Here is a 6666-nt window from a genome sequence, read left to right as displayed (position 1 = left end):
TTTTGATCCGTTAACCCTTCGGAATCAACACGATGCCTACGAAACCTCACCTAAACATACCAACAAGTCCTAAAACCTCATACGAACTTAGTCGAGACCTCAGTTCACATCAAACAACTTCAAAAATACGAATCACACCTCAATTCAAGCCTATTGAAACTAAGGAAATTAAAATTCTACAAACGACGCTGAAACCTATCAAAACACATCCGATTGACCCCAAATTTTGCACACAAGTTACAAATGACATTACAGACCTACTCCAACTTCAGAATCAAAATTCAACCTCGATATAAAAAAGTCCACTCCCAGTCAAACTTCCCCAAAATCCAACCTTTTCCATTTTAAGCCTAATTCCAATACGGACTTCCAAATCACAATTCGAACGCGCTCTTAAGTCCAAAATCACCCAACGGAGCTAATGGAACCATCAAAACTCCAGTCCGCAGTCATTTACTCATAGATCAATATCCGATCAATTATTTCAACTTAAGCTTTCAACCTTGAGACTAGGTATCTCATTTCATTCTGAAAACTCTCCAGACCCGAACCGACTACCCCGTAAGTTACATAACAACTATAAAATACAAAATGAGCAGTAAATGGGGGAAACAAGGCTATAACTCTCAAAACGATCAGCCGGATCATTACAAGCCACTATATTGGCCTTACCCCGGTGATAAAGAATAGTGATATCATAGTTCTTTTGTAGCTCTAACCACCTTAGTTGCCTCAAATTCAGATCCTTTTACTTGAATAAGTACTAAGATACTCTTTTGATCTGTGAACACCTCACAAAACACGCCGTAAAGATAATTTCTCCAATCTTGAGCGCTTGAACAATGGATGCTAATTCCAAATCGTGTATTGAGTAGTTCTTCTCATGAGACTTCAACTGATGCGAAACATAAGCAATCGCTCTCCCCTCCCGCTTCAACACACATCCAATGTCAATCCGTAAACCATCACAATAGACTGTATAAGAACCCGATCCCGAAGGCAAAACCAGAACTGGAGCTGTAGTCAAGGCAGTCTTGAGCTTCTGAAATCTCTCCTCACACTCATCAGACCACCTTAATGGGAAACCCTTATGCGTCAATCTAGTTAATGGGGCTGATATAGATGAAAACCCCTCCACTAAACGGGGATAATACCCACCCAACCCAAGGAAACTCTAAATCTCAGTAGCAGTATATGGTGTGGGTCAACTCTAAACTGCCTCAATCTTCTTCGGATCCACCTTAATCCCCTCACTGGACACCATGTGGCCAAAGAATGTCATCGAGTCTAACCAAAACTCACACTTGGAGAATTTAGCATATAGATTCTTCTTCCTCAAAGTCTGGAGCACGATCCTCTAATGCTGCTCATGATCCTCCCAACTGTGAGAATACACTAATATGTCATCAATGAATATTGTGATGAAGGAATCCAGATACAACTGAAATACATTATTCATCAAGTGCATGAAAGCTGCTGGGGCATTGATCAGCGCATAAGCCATCACCAAAAACATATAGTGGCCATAACAGGTCCTGAAAGTCGTCTTAGGAATATCTGAAGCCCTGATCTTCACCTTATGGTACCCTGACCTCAAATTAATCTTCGAGAATACCCTAGCACCCCAAAGCTGATCAAACAAATCATCAATATGCGGTAGTGGGTGCTTGTTCTTGATAGTAACCTTGTTCAACTGCTTCTATTCAATGCATATCCTCATAGAACCATCTTTCTTCTTCACAAATAGCACCGGTGCACCCCAAGATGACACGCTAAGTCTGATGAAACCTTTATCAAGCAATTCCTATAACTGTTCCTTCAATTCCATCAACTCTATCGGTGCCGTGTGATATGGTTGAATGAAGATGAGCTGAGTGCCCGACACCAAATCAATACCAAAATCAATATCCTTATCGAATGACATGCCCGATAGGTCTACAGGAAACACATCTGGGAACTCCCTCATTACTGGGACTGACTCAACAATAGGAGTATCAACAGTAACATTCCTCACGAAGGCCAAATACTCCAAACACCTCTTTTCAATCATTTGTTGAGCCTTTAATATTAAATCACTCTACTAGGAGCGTGACCAAGCAAACATCTCCACTCCACCCTAGGTAATCCTGGTATCACTAACGTCACGGTCTTAGAATGACAATCAAGAATAACATGGTATGGAGATAGACAATCCATACCTAAAATCACCTCAAAATCAACCACACTAAGCAATAAAAGATCAAATCTAGTCTCATAAGCCACAATGGTAATCATAGACGACCGATATACATGATCCACCACAATAGAATCCCCACATGTGTAGATACATGAACATGAATATGTAAAGAATCACGAGGCATATCCAAATAACAAGAAAAATAGGATGACACGTAAGAGGAAATAGAACCAGGGTCAAATAACACTGAAACATCCCTGTGGCAAACTGAAGTAATACCTGTGATCACGACGTTGGAAGCAACTACCTCTGGCCTGGTGAGAAATGGATAGCAAAGGGCTTAACAACCGCCTAACCAACCTCCCCCTCTAGGGCGGCCTCGAACTGACTAAGCCCCACTCCTAGTTGGTTGTGCGGGTGGTGTAGCTACTGGTGCTAGAACCATAGGTTGTAAGCTCTACTATGGGACCCTACTAAGGAGTTTGGGGTAATCCCTCTTGAGATGGCTCAAGTTTCCACACTCGAAATAGCCCCTCTATCGAGGCAGATGATCCTGATAACTCGAATAACTGCCTCTGAAACCCTGAGCAGATAAAGCATGGTAAGAACTCTATGTCGGCACCGCACTGAATGATGACTGAACTGATCTATCACTGTATGAATTGTGGCTAACTGATTAACCACAAGGAATCTGATGAGCTACCAGAGCAGGCCTAAAAGGAGTCTAGGCTCCTCCGGGGCCTATGGGGTAGCTGGTGCTACTAGTATCATACCCGCCTGATCCAAGCACATGTACAGACTCAAAATCTGGGCCAAAGCCTCCTAAAGACCCGGTATAGCAACATGTACTGTCAGTGTCTAAGCTGGTCGCCCCGGCTCTATAATATCCGAAACCTGCTCCTCGATTGGAGAAACTAGTGGCTCCACAGGTGATGCTCTAGGTGCAGTGCGAGCCCACCTCGGCCTCTACATCGGCCTTGGCCTCTTGCGGCTATGACTGGTGGCACTGATGCTTGCCTGCCCGATTTGGCTGAACGTGTACTCACCATTTGTGAGAGAATATAAGAGTAAGGTTCAAACTTCAAAAATAACAAATTCGCATGACAAGAATGTTTGAACGTGACGTTTCCTATCAGTTCGGTAGCCTCTCAAAGATAATTACGGACGTCTTCGTACCAATCCGCAAGACTCTACTAAACTTACTCATGAACCGTAGAACCTATGAACCTAGGACTCTGATACTAACTTGTCACGACCCAAATTAGTTATGATGGCGCCTAACTCACCTGCTAGGCAAGCCAAACATAACAATTGCAAAACATGGATATTGAATTAACAGAAATAGTACAAGTCTAAAGGCAATGCCATAAAATAGCTATGTAAAATAGAATAAACTCCCAGAGCTGGTAAATACAATGTCATGACTCTAACAGAAGTACAAGTCCGGACTACAAATAGCAATACTGTCTTAATGTAAATAACAATGCTAAAGGAAAAGATACGCCAAGACTATAGTCGAGATGCATCTCTACCTCGTCTCTCCAAAGCTAAACTCAACAACAACTCTCAACTACTGGTGACTCGGTCCAACACCTGGATTTGCACAATTAAGTGTAAAGTGTAGAGTACAACCGACCCCATGTACTAAGCAAGTATCATAACTAACCTCAGCCAGGTAATAGAAGTAAGAATTATTAGTGATACTCATTATTCACATGTAACAATTCATAAATCTAACAAGTACAGAAGAATAATATGATCAATTCAGGAACCACAGATAAAACCACCTTGGGGCACACAATAACTTAACATACTCTACTCAGTCAACAATCCAGCATATAATGAAGATACACAAATAAAATAGGTAAACAACCCAAGAAATTGCAAGTAAGGAAGAAATACAATAACCAAATCAAACACTAGCCAGTCTTTCCTCATAAACACATTTACCAAACCAAACCAGTGATCAATTTTCCTCATACCGCGTGTACACCATCAAGAGAGAAACATGAGAGGGAGACCCTAGGGGGTGGATCCTTATCCACACGCTGCATAGCATAATCATATACCATAAATATCAACCACACGACGTAGTCACGTGTAAATAATTACAACTGCACGACGAAGTCATATGCCAATAATCATAACCGCATGGGGTAGTCACAAGCCAATAATCACAACCCGCACGGTGTGTTCACGTGCCAATAATCATAATCTGCACAGTGTGTTCACGTGCTAATAATTAAAATCCGCATGGCATTTTCACGTGCCCACAATCTGCACGGCATGTTCACATGCTAATAATCACAATTCGCACGGCGTGTCCATGTTCTACCAGTCCAATTCATATCACACAGAAGGAAAATATACAAGATTACATGTATATGATCAATGAATATCAAATTTCATGCTCATGAACTGGTATAAGTGACATGCTAAGGTGTATGCATGTACGAAGTGTGCTACCAGAGCTTAAATCAGGCAATTACATCACAAAATCAACAATTATCAGGTTCAATAATGAGATTAACCTTTATATAACATCAAACATGGTTCAAATAGCTCACAAAGCGGTACAAATATAAGAAACATCACAACTTGAAGCTTAGCAATCAATTCGAGGCATGACATAGCTTATGCACTATCCCAAGCATGAATAATACCCCGATGCTCACATATGGGCTCAAGCCATCACATGTGCGCCACCCTTAGCACATAGCTATCGCAAATAACTCAGGCAACTAGTGCCTCGACCAAGTTTAGGTAACATACTTACCTCAAGCAAGCTAAATCAGTACTCTAAGAAGCCCTTCCTGCGTGAATCATCATCTAGACAACTCAAATCTAGCCAAAATAATTTAATATCATCAATAAAAGCTGTAGGAAACAAGCCCAAACAATAAAGCTAAGATCTTGGTTCAACTATGCAAAGTCAATCCAAAATGTCAACCCGGGGCTCGCACCCCAAAACTTGACAAAACTCACAAATTCCGAACACCCATTCCAATACGAGTCCAAATATATGTGGTTCATCCCAATCCGACCTCAAATCGACCCTCAAAACATCAATTTTTACTTTAGAAAAGTTTTTATTAAAATCCCCAATTTCTTCACTTAGATTCATCAATCAACCGCTAAAATAAAGGTTAGAATCATGAATAATAAAACATTCAAGTAAAAAAAAACACTTATTCCAATCCAAATCGTGAAAATACCCTCCCAAATCGCCCCAATCCGAGCTCTATATCTCAAAATATGATAAAACAACCAAAATCCTCGAAATAGAGTACTTAAATGATCTGTCCAGGCATACACATCGCGATCGCGGGACCTACGTCGCGATCACGAATACAAATCCCACGCCCAGATGCTGACCCTTCTACGTGAACGCGAGGCCATCCTTGCGAACACGGTCGCATCCACGCGAACGCGAAGACCAGCCGACCTTCCTCTACACGAACTCTACTCCCAGGTCGCGAAGGCCACAACCCCTCATTTTTCGCGAACACAATTACCTCCTTGGGAACGTGAATAACAAATACCACCTACCACCAAAATACCCTCTACGATCGCGATGCACCATCCGTGATCGCAAAGCCCACCTGAACATCAGAAAACCACCAGTTCCAAAACTAAGGAAAATGGTCTAGAACCCATACAAAACGCACCCGAGGCCCCCGGGACCCTGTCCAATCACACCAATCAATCCCAAAACATAATACGGACCTAATCGAGTCCCCACATAACACCAAACAACATTAAATCCATGAATCGCTCCTTAATTCAAGTCTAAGGAACTAATCCAAATTTTGAAATTCAAAACTTACGCCGAACATGCCTAATCAAATCGGAATGACCTCAAATTTTCATCCAAGTCCAAAATAAAATAATGGGCTTATTCCAACTCTCAAAACTAAAATCCGAACTTGATATCTGATATCAATAAAGTCAACTCTTGGTCAAACCTATCAACCTTCTAAACCTTAAACCTTCCAACTTTCGCCAATTCAATCCTAAATGATATAGGAACCTCCAAATCCAAATACGGACATACGCCTAAGTCCAAAATTACCATACGAAGCTATTAAAACCATTAAAACACCATTCTGAAGTTGTCTATACAAAAGTCAAACTACGGTTAACTCTTACAACTTAAGCCTTCAACCAAGGGACTACGTGTCCCAATTCAATCCAAAAACTTTTCTAAAACCAAACCAACCAGTCTGAAAAGTCATTTAACAACAAATACACATATGTAAAGCATCAAATAGGAAAAATGAGGCTAACATATACAAAACGACCGATCGGGTCATCACAATTATCCAACAATGAGGAACTTTGTACAAATCTGAATTTGGCAGAAGAAAAAAGAGAGTCAGCTTTAATACGGATGGATGCTCAAAAGCATAAGATAGAATGATATTATAATAGAAAGGCAAATCTTCGATATTTCAAGATTTGGGACTTCATCCTTAGGAAGATATTTCAGT

Source organism: Nicotiana tomentosiformis, chromosome 9, assembly GCF_000390325.3.
Source record: "Nicotiana tomentosiformis chromosome 9, ASM39032v3, whole genome shotgun sequence".
Taxonomy (NCBI): Eukaryota; Viridiplantae; Streptophyta; class Magnoliopsida; order Solanales; family Solanaceae; genus Nicotiana; species Nicotiana tomentosiformis.
This window is presented reverse-complemented; position numbering follows the sequence as displayed.